The sequence below is a fragment of the Talpa occidentalis genome, unplaced genomic scaffold (assembly GCF_014898055.3).
Source record: "Talpa occidentalis isolate TD23 unplaced genomic scaffold, MPIMG_talOcc4v2.1 talOcc4.2, whole genome shotgun sequence".
NCBI classification, from domain to species: domain Eukaryota; kingdom Metazoa; phylum Chordata; class Mammalia; order Eulipotyphla; family Talpidae; genus Talpa; species Talpa occidentalis.
In genome coordinates, this window is record NW_023602073.1 from 62,529,580 (window position 1) to 62,546,176 (window position 16,597).

Below are 16,597 nucleotides of genomic sequence, written 5' to 3' on the forward strand. Positions count from 1 at the left end.
ACCTTGAACCAAGAATCTCCCCAGCTGGCATGGCTGTAGCTAAGGCAGTGGTTCCTCAGGTACCTTTAGGTGAGCACCTACTAGGCACCATTCTAATTCCGAGTTCTAAGAACATGCAGAAACTGGGCATGACTCCATGTCCAGGTCTGACTCAGCAAATGGGCTTAATACAGAAATGAATCAAATTTGGCCTGCAGCACTGTAAGTCATAGAGCATTTGGGGTGATTTCTCCAATCATGGCAGGACCCAGCTCCTTCTAATACTGGGGAGTCCTGAATCCCTGGACAAATGTGGTATGCATCATCCATGCTTCTTTGTGGTCTTGACTCTCACTACACCCACATCCCATCACCTTACCCTGGTGAGGAATTTTAGCAGAACCTGGAGGGTTAACTGTCTAGAACTGATTTTTTAACAGCAGTTGTCTGAGGCAGAGATAATGGGCAAAGTGTGCTGAGAGAGGACAGGGGAGCAAGGATGAAGCAGGTTGTCCATTCTTCCCTTTGTGAAGAATCTTGCATGGTTAGCAGGGACCCCACCTGGGGGAGAGAATCAGGAGTTCTCCTCCAAGGCTCATATCAAGCACTCATCATATGTAGATGTCATGGGAGAAGACATGCAACTTTTCCATAGCTGGGGATGCACATTTGCAAACAAACGGTAGGGAGATAACATTTATGATGCACCTACTGTGTGTTCCAAGGTTGTCTGGTGGCTAAGCTGTTCTGAGGACAGGAGAAAGGAGAGATGCTTTGCAGACTCTGCTAGTTCCTAATCACTGGGAAGGCAAAGGGAGTCTTCTGCGAGCTTAGCACCTAATTCATGTCATCATAACCCATGTTATCTATTTACTTTGCAGTATGACCCATCAGGTTATGATTACCATACTTTACAGAAAGGACAATTTGTAACTCTGCCAAAGCCACAAAACTAGCAATCAGTCCAGCTAGGATTTGAACTCACATCAAACTGGTGTTCTTTTTACTTCCACATGCCACCTCTTTGGATTCATTGAAACCAGACCAGGATAAAATTGAGCAAGAAGAAGTGTCTGGGTCTACAGCTATATGAATCCAATTCTTTCAGCTTTTCTATACAACCTCGCCTTTGGAGGAAGAGGGTTTGTAATTCACAAAGATGGAGGAAAATATGTTCCCCTCAAGCCTGCCCCTTGCCATTCCACGTGACAAATGTCCACGCTCTTGCCGCCTGAGTCGCACACGCTAGTAAATAGTATAAACATTGGTCCACATATTTCATGCTTATAGCCTCTGTTCTAGCAGAGCCCTTAAGCAGCTCCTCTGAGTCCAATTCTTTGTCAACAGATGGAGCCATCAGGGGAAGGGTCAGCAGCATGAGAACACCTGGGGCTTTGCTCTGGGTGTTGGGAGTGCTCTGGGGATCCTGAGTCATTTGCTAGTTACAGCAAGAACTTGACATCCTGATATAGTACACCAAAGTGTAGGAAGAGAGACTGGTAGTAATTGTCTGTGTGTGGTACAAGTTCCAAGGAGAAAGGATGAAATCTTCTCCTTCGTTCTGTACAATACTCAGTTTTGAACAAGAGAGAAATGTCAGGAAAATCAGAGGATGCATGGCAAGGATCGAGACAAAGAGTTGGAACAGAAAGTGATCAGGAGAAGGAGGAAGGTAGAGAATGTAAAAAACAAAGCTGAAAAGAGAAAAAGGCAAGAGGGTAGGACACCTAGGTGACCCCTCCACTCCCCTCTTTCCTTGGTTCAGGTAGAAAGGGAACATCCTCGTTGAAAGCCATCCAATTTGATGAACATGTCTCCTACAATTGACCTTGGAGAACTGGTTTTAGTTTCCAGTAGACAAATCATCTGAAAGGAGGTTGAAAAAGGAGTCTCCCCTCTTGGGAAAGCCATCCTTTCAGATGAGCAGAGAGGGAGAGGGGCCAGACAGAGGGCAGCTGCAGGGCCCAGCTCATCCAGATGTCTCCTCCCTGCTCCACTCCCATGATTCCACCCTCTCTGACCCAGAGGGAACAAGATCTGTGTCTACACAGGCAGAACGATGAGCATTGAAGTGCGTGTTGTGTCAGTGGAGGGTGAATAAGATGGCTTACCCCTCAAGGGGAGGGTTCCTCTGTCTCTGCTCTGCTGACATTTCAGTAAGGATAATTTGCTTTGGGGCTGCCCTGGGTGTTTTAGGATGTTTAGCAACATCACTTGTTCCTACCCACTGGAAGCCAGTGGAATCCCCAACTTTAACAAGTAAAATTATCTCCAGACCTTCCCAAAATTGCCCCCAGCTGAAAACCACCCTTTCAGGAGCCATATGCCTCCTGGGTTGAGTTTTCACAAATGGAAGACCCACCTCGGAAGTTGATCTCATTGTGTATCTCCAATTCATGTCTGCTGGGTGCACTTCTAGAAGCACCCCCCCCCAAAAAAAAGATGTTTACACAAACATCAAAGGTGGATATTTTTCTTCTTCTACCTCTGAGGTCCACTCCCCAAACACCCCTGCAAGGTCTGACACAGACTAAAGATAAAAAACTCTAACACTGGTCAGTACGAAGCAGAATCAAGAGAGGAAGATCCTGAATTGGCAGAGTCTGGCCATGGGGACACTTCACCCCAGGACACAGGCACTTCCATCTGCACCCTTGTGCAAGTAGGAGCAGGCAGTGCCTGGGAGGCTGCATCTACACACGTTGCCTCGATCAGACTCAGTGCCTTCTGTGCCCCTGAGGCTCCATCTCTGCAATGGAAGGGAATGGACCGATGACATCTAGGGCTTCTGACTCTGATGAACCAAGTTCTGACATTCTCTTACTCTAAAATTATAATTAGTAAAGTCCTGATCTTGTGGCGCATCAAGGATTTGCAGAACATGCTATGAATTCCTCCATGGTTACCTCTTAATTACCTGAACAGATATAGGCAAGTATTGCTAATTCTAAAGGAAGAGATAAATCTAAACTTAATCTAGCTGGTCATGCAAAGGAACACAAATTCTCTCTCTCTCTTTCTCTTGTATACACACACACACACACACACACACACACACCCCTGTAATAGAATGGAGACCCCACAGACCCACGGAGAAGCTACATTGGGAATAACCCATTAGTAACTGAGAGTGGACCATACCCTTGTTTTGACTGATGTTTAGCAATGAACACAAGTCAATCAGGACCTGGGGGCCTGGCTGATGTTTGAGATTTGAGAGTCTCCCAGCGCCAACCCCCACCCACAAAACCCAAGGAAGAAAACACCTCTGCCCTCTATTCTGCATCTCCCCAGGGCTGTTCCACTTTCTCTGTTTCTATTTCTCCTTCTCTCCCAGTCTCAGAGCTACCCTCCCCAGGTCCCTCCATTTGCATATATCTCTGTCTCTGTATCTCAGCCCCTGTTCAGGCCTGTGTTGCTCTCTGTATTGCCCTCTCTCCCTCCCTCTCCACTCCCTCTCACCAATCACAACAAATTGACCTGGAGTGGAGGCCCTGTCAGGAGAATTATCTGCCTGTTCAGACTAAAGGGGTTTTCTTTGTGCATCTCGCCGTGATTCATCTTCAGGAAGGATCGATTCCTGGGCATCCATCTCTGCTTCTGCAGAAAAGCTCTAAAGCGGCTGCATCCCTGCTCTGCCGGACCTCTGGCTCTCATTCGTAGGCAGCAACAGCTCTGCGGTTTGCTAGCTTCTGCCCCTCCAGGAGAAAAACCAGCCAGGGCGGGAGGGGATGCTGACAGTGCCGCAGGCAGAGCTAAAAGCAGCCGTGGAGGAAATGGTGCCAGGACAATGGGCCCTGGGGCAGAACCCCAGCCAGCACCCTACCCCCTCCGCCCACTTGGAAGATGTGACTCCCATCTCTGTGCTCAGTGTCCTGATTATTTATGGAGTTGTAAAGAGTCCTTCAAGCAGCTCATTCTTTTCAACTGGCTGTAAGGCTGGCAAAGGAAGGTGCTGGCCCAAACCACACTGCTCAGGGAGTAGTTGGAGGGGATGCAGAGCAGAGCTGGGACAGACCCCTTCATCCTCCCACTCAATTTGCCTTTTAGGCTGACCTTGAGGAGCACCACTTGGTTCGGATACCTTATGCTGTGTGTGGGAGGACAAGGGAAGCAGAGGGGCCTGCTGGGAGGCGACTGACTGCAAAGGCAGAGGCAGCTATTAGCTGGCCTCACCACCACCTCCCCTCCCTGGAGCTTGTCTGCCAGGGTCCCCAACTCTCCTTTCTTGGGGAGACTCAGGAGTAGGGCTGGAGCATCATGTGCACAAAGATATCAGAGCCCCCTGTCTTTCCAGATTCTCTTCTACCCCAGCTCCTGGCCCCAGACCCACCCCCACCTTCTGTCTATCTTTTTGAGACCAGTTCTTCACTGGCAACTTCAGAAGCAGGGGTTGACTTCTTGAGGCAGATCCTGCTGTTTGTGGCTCCCCAGCAGCCTTTGCCTTGTTCTTCTCCCTTCTGACAGAACTCCTGTTTCAGATGGGCCCCTATCAGGCAGCAAGGGATGAAACCTGTTTAGTCTAACTAGGTTGTGAGAATCCTATTCCTTCTTGCCAGTGATTGGCCCAAAACTGGGCATGGAACCCTGTTCTCACCAATGGGGTGATAAGGAAGTCTGAAGTGGGGGAAGGCACTGGGAAATACTTTTTCTGCCTAGAAAGAAGAGGAAAAGGAAGAGGAGGAGCAAGAGCAGGAGCAGGAGAAATGCCACCCTGCCTTGCTGCTGGGGAGCTGAGCAGCCATCTTGCAATCATGAAGGAAGTGATGGCCTCCTGGCAGAGTAGCCAGACAGGGAAAATCTGGAGTTTGGTGACATCATTGAACTACCCCAAACCTGAAATCACCTCCTATGAGTCTCTAGTGATGTGACCTAAATGAACACTACAACTGAAGCCACTTTTGGTCAGATATTTGATTACTTGCTGCCAAAGAGATTTACCAAAAACAATGCTCACTGCCTTATTTCCTCCAATAACCAAGTATAAGTAAGGAGGATCTAGTCAGGATGGAGGCAGCCACATTCCCGTGCTTAGACAGGCTGCCTTGTTAATACCTGAGGAATGAAGGTGTTCTTCCTATCAGTTGTCAGTGACCAACACACAATTAACTCTCACTCATTGCATATTTCAAATCAAAATATATTTACTCTCTAACCCTACATACAGTATTATGACTTTTTCCAGGGAGACAAAATTCCAACAATAACCTAGAGAAAAGTTCCCTGTATACAGGTTGGCCTTTGCTTTCTTTTCTTTAGTTCCAAGAGGAGATAATAACAGGTGGGACTTTAAGAAAACATGTCTGCAGAGCTCCAGGAGAAGCTGGGACATGGGAAGGGATCAAACTTACACAGAGAAACTACCGTAAAAAAGAGGAGAGACTGCATAGAATATTTCACTTTCTGGAACAAGGGTAGGCCCCAAAGCCTGACCATCAGAACAGAGAGACAGTGCTGGTCAGGGCTTCGAAGGCACACAAATAAGGATTTGGCTCCTGGTGTGCACTAGCTGTGTGACTCTGGACACTTCACATCTCTGAGCTTCAACATGCTCTAAAGTAAAATGAAGATAGTGACACTCCTAGATTTGTTGTGGAAAAGCAAAGCACATAAAAAAGGGGTTAGGAGTGTGTGGGATGGAGTGATCCTCAGCAGAGTTCTGTAAATGCCCCAATGGGGAGGCAATGCAGCTCTGGAGAAGAGGGTGGTTGTGTCCACACAGACATCCAGACTGAGCACTAGTGGCTCTGGATGGCACTCACTGGGGTGGGAGACGACTCTGTGCTTTTGGGGTGCCAGACTCTGGACTGGAGCTGAGTCTGGGACTGCTTTGCTGGGATTGGCAGGGGGAAACTGAGCTTTCCACAGGATGGGATCTCAGAGGATCAGAGTGAAAATCCCTCAAGCAGCACAGAATAGTGAAACAGGTCATGTTTGAAAGTCAGAGATGCTAGGACTTTCATTTCAGCACTGCCTTGGTCCAGTTGTGCAGTCTTGGGAAGTGCACTTCACTGGAATATGCCTCAGTTTCCCCATTTGGAGGCTGGGACTCAGAGCCTCTCTGTCACAGGACTGGGAGTTGTTGGAGAGGCAAGCACCAGCCAGGGATGCCAGGGCTTCTCTCACTGACTGCCCTTTGCAGCCTGGGCGCTGGCTCCCCTCTAGTAGATCCCAGTGTCCGTGGAAAGGGAAGGAAGTTTCTGATTTGAGGCATGAGCAAAGTGGCTCATTTTCAAGTCCAATTCCCCACTTTAATTGAGTTTTGCCAAAAAGCCCCGTGCAAGCACTTTTCTTGCCATTTTGCCAGATTTGATTCTCGCTGATAATACAAACGCGAGGTCTTGAAGATAGATTACTGTTGTTGACAGTGGGATGAGATGGTGCAGATGGGCTCCTGGGCAGAACACGCTCTTCTGGCCAGCACCCCTTTCAACAGGCCTCTTCCACCACCTCTTGCAGACACCCAAACTGCCTGGGCACCTCCAATGGGCAGGGTCATGGACTCTTCCACACTGAGGTCCCCCTGTGGAGGAGGGGAGATGATGCCCACTTGTCTGGCTGCTGTAATCCTTCTAAAAATGCAATGGAAGTTTTAGAGGAAGATTTCAGCATGAAGCTCCTTTACCAGCTGACCTGTTACCTGGCAGTGAGCAGGACTCAGGTGTGGTGGGACACTGAACTGGCAAGCTTCAGTGGACACAAGGAAGGAGGCTTTGAATGGTGCTACCAACTGGACATGTATCAGGCTGCAGACTTTGGCACTTAACATGATGGAGCGGTGCTCTCAGACACAGGAGAACCTTTGTTAAGTCCAGTTTTAAGGAAGGTCAACTCCACTTTCTTTGCCAGCAGATCAAGAAACCACAGGGAAAGTTTCGTCTCACATCGCTCATCCCCATGCACCATGCATCCTACACACTTCAGGCGAGAAAATACGGTTGTTACAGCCATCCGCTCTGGGTTAGAAACATAAAGCAAATGGAAAAGCAAATGGGAGTAAAAAGAACCAGCCGCCTCGCAGACAATCATTGCCATCTTTTGAAAGAAATTCGTCATTTTCTCTAAATGGAAGATTCTCATCTAAAAAAAAACTTACCTGCATCTTGAAGACAACTCAAATGAGGAAATGCAGACTCCAATGAGATTCTATTTCTCACCCTAGAGGAATTCTGGATAAACACATTTTTTTAAATCAAATATTTTAGACATAAAACGTATAACTGATAATAAAATTAACATCAGGCACTCATGAACCACCCGTTCACAAAATTTAGCATCGTAGCTTCAGTCGAAGCCCTTATAAATTCTGCTCCTGATCTCTGTGCTTGGGGCCAACACAGTCCCCAATCTGGTTTTTGTGGCATCCATTCCTGAAGGAGTTTGGGTGATCTTACCACAAGATATGTGTTCATAAGCATACATAGTACCAGCTTGTGTGTTTTTAAGCTTTATACAAATGGTATATTGATTGCATACTTCTGCAACTTGCTTTTCTTTATTCAGTGTTGCATGCTTGAGATTTATCCATGCTGATCCGTGCAGCTCCAGCTCCATCATTTTCTCTGCTGTATAGATGGACATTTTGGATTTCTTCCATCATTGCTGTTGCTCAAGAAGCTGGGATGAGCATTTGAATTCACATCTCCTTGTGCATGCCTAAGAGACATCCCGGGCAAATGCCTGGGAGGGGCATGGCTGGATAAGGTACACATCTACAAGGATGGAGAGAGAGTGAACAAGTGAGCAGTGCCACAGAGACCTACTGGCTTAGAGCCTCCAATGTCTGCACAGCAGAGCACACTTTGCCCAGCGACAGTGGCATTCACCCAACAAGGTCAGACCATGGTCAAGGTACCCAGAAGCTTTGGTGCCTGGCCTGCATATTTATTCAGTGAGTATTTATTGCTTGAGTACGCACTGCCATGGACATGCATATGTGCATGTAAGACCTGCTTCCCCTGTCAGGGAGGGCTTGGGAACTTGGACACTGCGGCTGTGAGTGGGGACATGGCCTGCGAACTTAGGCCCTGAGGACATGAGAGAGATAGCAGCCCACCGAGTCATTAAAATATGCCAAAAAGTTCTGAAACCTGAAACAAAAGGTACATTCTGTCTGTAATTCTGGGAAAGGATCCTGGAAGATGATTCCTGGAAATTAGACAATAGGACAAAGCCAAAAAAAAAAAAAAAAAAAAAAAAAACTCAGCAGAAGGCATTTTGTCATCTTCCCCATAATTGTAAAATTCCTCCTCAGCAATTTTGAAGAACCAGCAAAACTGAAGCCAAAGAATTAAGAAATGGGAGCAAAATTAAACAATTATACAGACGAGACAGAGAAAGACAATGCTGACATGTGAGACCTAGCAGTCAAATCTTGAGCAACCACTGTCTGAGGACATCCAAAAACTTGCAGTGCGGTTGCCCTTGATGGCAGGTTGTAACAGCCTTTGCCTTCCCAGGCCACAGCAGTGTCAGGGACAACCTCAGAAGAGGTAATACTGTCAGCTGTTTCAGACTTTGTGTCCCATGGCAGGAATCTGGGGACAGGGATTCCTCTGGAGGGTGAACAAGGTCCACAGGCAGGGAGGGGTGGTAATTGGAAACCCAGATACATAGATAGTTCGAGAGTCTAGGGGGCCAACACACAGAGAGTATCAGGGCCTGAATGCCAGCCCCACAGGGATTAGGCTTGGCCCATAAGCTAAGCAAAGACATTGGATTGTTTTCTGGGTTAGACCCTGGAATTGCAAACAGGCCCTAGTGGGAGGAAGGACACCCGCGCTGGAGCCAGAGGTCCATGTGTCATGGGCAAGTCGCTTGCTGTCCCCATGCCTCAATTTGGTCTTCGATAAAATGAAGATGATAATAACAGGTAACATGAACTGACCTAATGACACTATGGGCTGCAGATCACGTAGACAGGTTCCCTAGCTTGACCTCTTTTCAGCTGAGAAAAGCAAGGCTCAGAGAGACAGCCCTGGGCCATTGTGAGGACCTCAAAGATAATAATGTATGTAAAATGGCTAGCTGATTAGGATTAAGGTTACCCCGGTGGGGGTTCAGGGACCAGGCACGTGGCGTGGACAGTCCTCAGCGAGGAATGGGTCAGGGCCCAAGAAGAGTGTGTATGGACCTGGGCAAAGTCTGCTTTGGAGAGCTGGAGAACCCTCTCAACGGGGCCCCCAAGGGCCAGCCCCTGATCTGGGCACTGGGTATGATTCACCTGTGCTCTGCAGCGCCTGTAGTGGAGATATGATTCACCCACTCTGGCAACAGTGCCACTGCCCAAGTGGCTCGGTAGCAGAGCTGTGATTCCAGCTCCAACTTGGCCTCAACCCACTGCCTCGCCCTGACCCCACACAGGCTTTTATCTTTACACAGGCCATAATTTCTGCCAGTTTTATCAGCAACGCAACCTTATCACATCCAAGTTGGGCTCCACACCCACCATCCCAGTCCTGTCCCCTAGGAGACAACCCAGGAACCCTCACAAGCTCCCAGGCCCTGAACTCTCACTGCCCTAAATGTTCAGAGAAGCTACAGGAGTTGAGGTTTCTGAAACACCTTTAAAAGACAAGTTAAGGGCCTCCCCGGTGGCGCAGCGGTTGAGCTCTGGGTTGCGAAGCTCTCCGCGGCCTCTGCGGCCTCTGCGGTGCCGGTTCGATTCCCAGCTGCTCCCCAGCCACTGGAGGAGGGTCCCACATGGCGCGCAGACCTCTCCTGCCGCCTGCTGCTCCCCTCAGCAGTGTACTTCGGCCCCTCTGCCTGCTCTGCTCCCCACTCTGGCTCTGGTGATTCTCTCACCCTCCGGCGCTTCTGACTGTACCCAGTGCATGTATAAACAAACAAACAAATAAATAAACAAATACATAAATAAAAAATACATGCCTCTTTAAAAAAAAAAAATAAAAGACAATTTAATTTGCCCCCATAAAAGCCAAGCCATCTGAAATAGGGGAGTCGTGGCCTGGCACACAAATTGCCCTGTTTGGTATTGGACTAGGGTCAGACTGGTGTGACACCCAGAGAAGGAGTCCACACATATAGACACACCCGGTCAGAAGCACGTATGAGAAAATCCACAGAGACTCACATGTGCAATGAGACAATACACACACACACACACACACACAAGACTGGCTCGCGACACCCACTCAGCTGCTTCACGCTGACTCAGAGGACCTTTCCCTGGAAATTCTAGCAATGAAACCATCAGACCTTCATGGGATTGAAAAGCTTGAGGAACAGCTAAGCCTGTGTTTTTTTCTGCCCCACTGGCACACTAACTCTGCAGGTGGAGGTGGGGAGGAGCTTCTGCTGCCCTGACTGTGAGTTGGGTGAAGGACTTGGACTGGCATTGGGGTGTGGCTTCTCTCTGGGCTAGGAGGCTCTGCCACCCCTGTCCCATGCTGGCCATGGTGCTGGAGGCCCATGGGCTTGTGAGATGCAGCCCAGAGTGCCAGTTAATCTCTTGGTGCCCAGATCTATTTATTCCAGCAGAATAAATAATCAATCATTATTGATTTTCTAAGGAAAACACTCCTTTGTGCGCTCTGGCACAAGAAGCAAGTGCCAGAGCTGGAGTCCTGGAAAAGGGAGTGAAATGCTTGAGTGCCAGCGTCTGAGGCGGCGCCTGTGTGGTCACTCTGTCCCTCCCCAGAGACCACTGCAGGACCAGCAACCCGAGACACCGGATTGCTGTCCCACCCCCAGGCACCCCAAACCTTGCCACCCTCCTCCCTTACCCCAGAAAGAACCCTGGCCTCTAATCTTGTGGGGGTAACAGACCTAGATCAGTGTTTTACAGACTTTTCTTACTTATTAGCCTGGAGCCACATCACAGCGATACAATAATGAATGTCGCAGAGCACGCCACAGCCACGGGCCACACACCAACGCAGTGGTGCACATGGCAGCTCCCCTCCCCTAGAGCAGCCAACTAGGATCCCAGGGGAGTCACAGCACCCTTATGGAAGTTTTGGGCTCTCCCACAGGGCTCACATTCTCCGGTGCTCTCTCTCTGATTCTGTCTCTGATCCTCTCATCTCTCTATTATGCCTTTATATCTTCTCTTTTCTCAAATTCTCTCTCTCCCTCTCTAATCCTCTCTCTCTCTCTCTCACTCTCTCTCTCTCTCCCCCCACTCCCTATGTCCCCCTCAGAGTGAGGGGCCTGCATTCCTGCCCGAGGGATCACAGAGTCCCCGCCCTGAGATGGCATCTACATGTACCCTAGATCTTGGCTCTCAAGAGAGAAGCCCATCAAGAGGAGCACAGGGGAGCGGGCATTCCTCCTGCTCAGGAGTGGGGGCATGGGGAGCCAAAGGCCAATGGGAGCAGAGCTCAGAGAAATTATTAGGTTTCTGGCAATTTACTGAAGGAAAGAAAATGAACTGACATTCTTGGGCTCCAACTAAGGAAATCTCGGCAGTGGGGTGGACACAGTATCTGGAAGCACATCCTGGCACCACAGTGCTGATAAGACCTCGGGGGCCTGCATGAATTACTGGTATATTGATTGGTTGAAAACAAGAGGGAAGATTATGGGGGTGGCTGGAGGGAGATGTGGCAGCGAGCAAGCAGCCGGGTGCACAGGCTGGCCCCTGCATGGCTGGCTCCGAGACTGAACCAGACACCAAAGTGCTCGTCGGCGTCTGTTTCCTCAACTGGAAAAGGGCTGAAGCTGCTCTTACTGCATGGCTGTGGGGTGACATGGAATGCCAGGCGCCGTGCCTGTAGATGATGAGCAGAAGTGAGCTCCTGTGTGGTTTTCCCTGATCCCCACTCCCTCCAAGGTCTGTGCTCCAGCCTTCTCCACCCTACCAATGCTCTCACTGTGTCTTCAGACTCAGGCTGTCAGTGAGGGCTGCCTGCCAGCGTGTGCATTGGGTCATTGGGTGGAAGCTGCTTCTTTCTCTCTTTTTTTTTGTAAGATTTATTTAGTTTTATACAAGAGCTGGGGTACAGGCCAGAGGCATGGGAGGGTGAGAGGATTCACCAGAGACAGGGCAGGGAGCAGAACAGGCAGACTGATGAAATACACTGCTGAGGGGAGCAGCAGGTGAGGCAGGAGAGGTCTGCCGTGCCATGTGGGCATCTCCCTGGCTGGCTGGGAATCGAACCCGCACTGCAGAGGCTGTGGACAGCTTCAGAGCACTGTGCATAACCTTCTGTGCCATGGAAGCCATTTCATTTCACCCCATTCCAGTTGTCTATTGCTGCCTACACCACCTCAGAACAGTGGCTTAAAGCAACCACAGTTATTTCCTCTTCTCATGAATCTGGGGATGTACTGGGCTCAGTGGGGTGGTTCTCACTCAGAGTCTCTCTGGGATGAATGGTGGTCAGAGGGCTTTCCACCCACTCACTAGCAGTGGGTGCTGATGTCACCTGACCACAGTGGATGCCACTGCAGGACACCCAAAGGTGGTCTCTTCTTTTTTTTTTTAAAGATTTATTTATTTATGCATATAAGAGCTGGGGTGCAGGCCAGAGATGCAGGGGGTGAGAGGATTCATCAGAGACAGAGTAGGGAGGACAGGCAGATCCACTGAAATACACTGCTGAGGGGACCAGCAGTTGAGTCAGGAGAGGTCTGCTGCGCCATGGGGGTTACCTCCCTGGTCGGGGATTGAACTCATGCTGCAGTGGCTGCTGATAGCTTCATAGTGCAGTCTTAACCCCTTGAGCCACGAGGGAGGCCCAGGTGCCCCCTTCTTATACCTTGGCTCCCTCACAGCATGGTGTCTGGGTTCATATATCAAAGGATGAGTCTAAGGGGGAGCAAAACCACTTCTACCATATTCTTTTCTAGTTGCACATTGCTGAGGACATTATAATCTGGAGGAGGAAATGAGGGACCAGTGCTGCAGGACAAGCATGCCACAGAATTACAGATGTGCACTGGAATCAGAGTCACTCCTAACTATTCTGAAAGGCAAGACACACACAGAAAAGAACATTGAGATTTAGAATTACTATCTATTTTTCCAAAATAAACTCCCCATCTCTGAGGGGGAGACACAGCCCTGCCTCAGAGAACCCCACTCTGAGGGGAGACACAGGCTTGCCCTCAGGAAGCCCCAGTCTGAGGGGAGACACAGCACTGCCTCAGGGAACCCTAGTCTGAGGAGAGACACAGCCCTGCCTCAGAGAGCCCCAGTTTGAGGGAGGACTCAGATTTCCCTTTCAGGGATTCCCTGGTTATATCTAAATTCACTGACCCTGTTTCATGGACACAGTCTTTACAGTGGATTAAACTTGGCTTTTAATCCTTGTGTTGGAGGTTATCTCTAACACAATGTCTTTTTGGACTTTTTTTAAGGATTAGTGAAGAAAATATTTACTAAATCTGCAAGACAGTAATTCATTTTTCATGTTCTGGGACTCGGACTGGGAGTCAGGCAGGAAATTTCCTCCCAACCCTGCCAGTAACTGAGAAGATGACTGTTTCTCCAGACCTCCATGCACCCCACAACCACTGGGCTCCGGCATGGTCAACCTGTGGCCTGTTGGAGACACAGTCCATGTGCCAAATGCATAGCTGAGGCATGATTAGAACGCAGGCCCTACTAGGCACACTGTCCAAGACTGTCTGGGTATTGCTGTCACAGAGGGCCAGCTCAAGTGGAAAGGTTTTTGGGGTTGGCAGGGGTCAGAGATGGATGAAACTCCTATTCTTCACTCAGGCAGAGGCTATAAAAGTTCTGCACCTTTTCTCCATATGTGTCCCCTTCCCACTTGGTCCTGAAAGCACCCAGGGGCCTCTGCACCCCAGCAGCAGGTAGGGGTAAGTGTTATGTGGATATCTGGAAGCCCTGTGACGCTGCAAGAGGGAAGTTGCTGAAGGAGACCTGAGTTCTCAGTGAGGCACTTCTTCTCTCGATGGCTACATCTCCTAATCTAGAAACTGGAGACACATGCTTATTCCACACACAGCTCTCAGAGCAGCCACAAGTGTCATCAGCTGGGACTGGGGTCACCTCCTTGGTAGGAGAAAATTTTGCTGTTGGTATATTTTTAAATCTTCATGGAAAAATCTGGAATAACATTCCCAACAAGGGTCTGGCAGATGCTGAGACTTGTAGGTAATAGTGTCAGGTTGACCCAGTCTTTTTTTAAAAAAAAAGATTTATTTATTTATGCATACAAGAGCTGGGGTACAGGCCAGAGGTGTGGGGCAGTGAGAGAATTCACCAGAGACAGAGTGGGGAACAGAACAGGCAGATTGACTGAAATACACTGCTGAGGGGAGCAGTGGGCGGGACAGGAGAGATCTGCTGTGCCATGTGGGTAGCTCCCTGGGCAGGGATCGAACTCGTGCTGCAGTGGCTGCGGACAGTTTCACAGGTTGTGTCCTAACTCCTTGCGCCACAGGGAGGCCCAAGGCCCGGTCTTTTATTGTTACTCATTCATTCAACAAATAGATTTTGCTGTTTCAGGACCTGGTAGAAGTTGGTGAACTAAAGTTCTAGATTTTACTCTCCTGTTGTGACATTTGGAGGGAAAACTGTAAACCAGGCTTGCAGGCAGCTGATCAGGAAGACACTCAGTGTCCCACAATGAGGAGCTGCAGGAGAGCACTGTGGAACCCTGAATGGAGAGGGCAGGGTGTCCTGGGGAATGATGTGCAGGTTGGCCTTCCCTGGGAGAACTGGGAGAAACTGACTCACCCACTTGAGGAAGTGTCTGTTTTTCCCTTGTGTCCTCTAAGACAAAGGCACTTACTCACCTGTGGGGACTGAGAAGGATGTTGGGTCAGGGACCTCTGGGGTGCTGGAATCCTCATCACAAGGGACAGGCTGCCCTTAGGTTTTCAGTGCAGAGTCTGGTCCCTGAAGATGTCAGAACAGCAAAATTCTCTGAGTCATTCTGACCAGTTAGTGATGGTGAAGATGTTGAAGATGTTGACAATGATGGTGGTGGTGATGATGGTGGTGTTGATTGTGATGGTGAAGATGATGATGATGATGGTGGTAGTGATGATGAAGATGATCATAATGATGGTATTGATGGCGATGATGATGATGATGGTGATGGTGGTGATGATGGGGCTGATATTAATGACGGTGATTATAATAGTGTTGGAGGTGAGGATGATGATGATAGAGGTGATGATGATGATGATGATGGTGTACCTGTTGTGTGGCTTAAATATTAACTGACAGTGACTGAATGATGTTAATGAGGAAAAGACAACTCCTGTTCCCTTAAGACATGGAGGAATAAATAACCCTAAAGGTGCCCTTGAGCCAAACATTCAGGGAAGCCAAAATCACACCGGAGAGCAGACCTGTCTCTAAAGAAGCACCTCCCTGGACAACCTCCAAATGTCTGATCCCATGACTCTCTTCCACCCTTATGACAACAAATAGATGCGGTCTTCTAGATCTCAAGCTGAAGGCAAAGTGGGACCAAGAATGCTGTCATTTAAAATGCACTCACTTCTGGCCTCCCTGGTGGTGCAGGGGGTTAAACACCACACTATGAAGCAATACGCAGCCTCTGCAGCATGAGTTTGATCCCCGGCTGGCCAGTGAGAAACCACATGGCGCGCAGACCTCTCCTGCTGCCTGCTGCTCCCCTCAGCAGTATATTTTGTCAGTCTGCCTGTTCTGTTCCCCGCTCTGTCTCTGGTGAATCCTCTCACCTCCCACATCTCTGGCCTGTCCCCCAGCTCTTGTATGCATAAATAAATAAATCTTTAAAAAAATGCACTCTCTCCTTAACCCATCTTATTAGTATCTCTGCTTTGTAATTAGGTATATGATTATCTTAGGTTTAGAACAAAGAAAATCTTTCGTGGCCTTCATCGTTACTAGTTTGGCATATACAACCAAGTTTTGGTCAATCAGTTGTGAGAAAAAACAAAATGTTCAATTTCTGGGAAAATGTCATTAAAGGGAAGGGAATATGCTCTTCTGTCCTTCCTTTGCCGTGCTGGCTTGAATGTAAGCATGATGAATGGCACTCCAACAGCCATTTTGAACCATGAGGTAATATGGGAAATGGAAGCCATAAATGTGGGGAAACAGGATAGAATAAGCCTGGATATCACATTACACGTTAGCATTGATTACTTCTGGATTTCTTAGGAATGAGAGAGAAAACAATCTTACTTAAGTAGCTGTTGTTTTATGCTTGTTTTCTGTTACTACAGGCTAAACCTAATTCTAATTGACACATTGAGGGACTGAGTCCCCAGGCATATTTTGTTGGCCCACATAATAATGTTCAAATATTTAAAATTCAAGTGTAACATTTAAAAACCAAATGTTTTGTTTTGTTTTCTCATAAATTTTGAATTGTGAATTCTGAAAAGAAGGAAGATTTCACATCCCTTGGCCTGCAATTCAGCCTGGCAAAACTGGAAGAAGTTGGATAATGGCCACCCTTTTCAGCTTGGGGAGGTCCTTCTGTTTCTTCTGTCTCCCTGGAGTCCTCTCCTCTCTACATTCCCACCTTGTTCCTGCTGGCTCTGAACTTGGGTCCCCGGGACAGGTGTTCATGCTGAGCACACCCGGTTCCCTGGGAAGTCCTTGCCTTGCTTTCTCCATAATGAACCACGGGGAAGCTGGGACCCTTCACACCTTCTGGGACCATTTCAAGTCCCCCTCTTT

General features: G+C 48.6%; 1 long non-coding RNA gene across 1 annotated transcript; it reads right to left on the reverse strand.

Annotated features, from left to right (window-relative positions):
• Positions 1–7,081: 7,081 nt before the first annotated feature.
• LOC129146332 (uncharacterized) lies at positions 7,082–14,920 on the reverse strand. Its single transcript, XR_008552899.1, has 3 exons — positions 14,710–14,920; positions 7,456–7,691; positions 7,082–7,148 (listed from the first exon to the last, which is right to left on the reverse strand). It is a non-coding gene; the product is annotated as an uncharacterized LOC129146332 (long non-coding RNA).
• Positions 14,921–16,597: the final 1,677 nt, after the last annotated feature.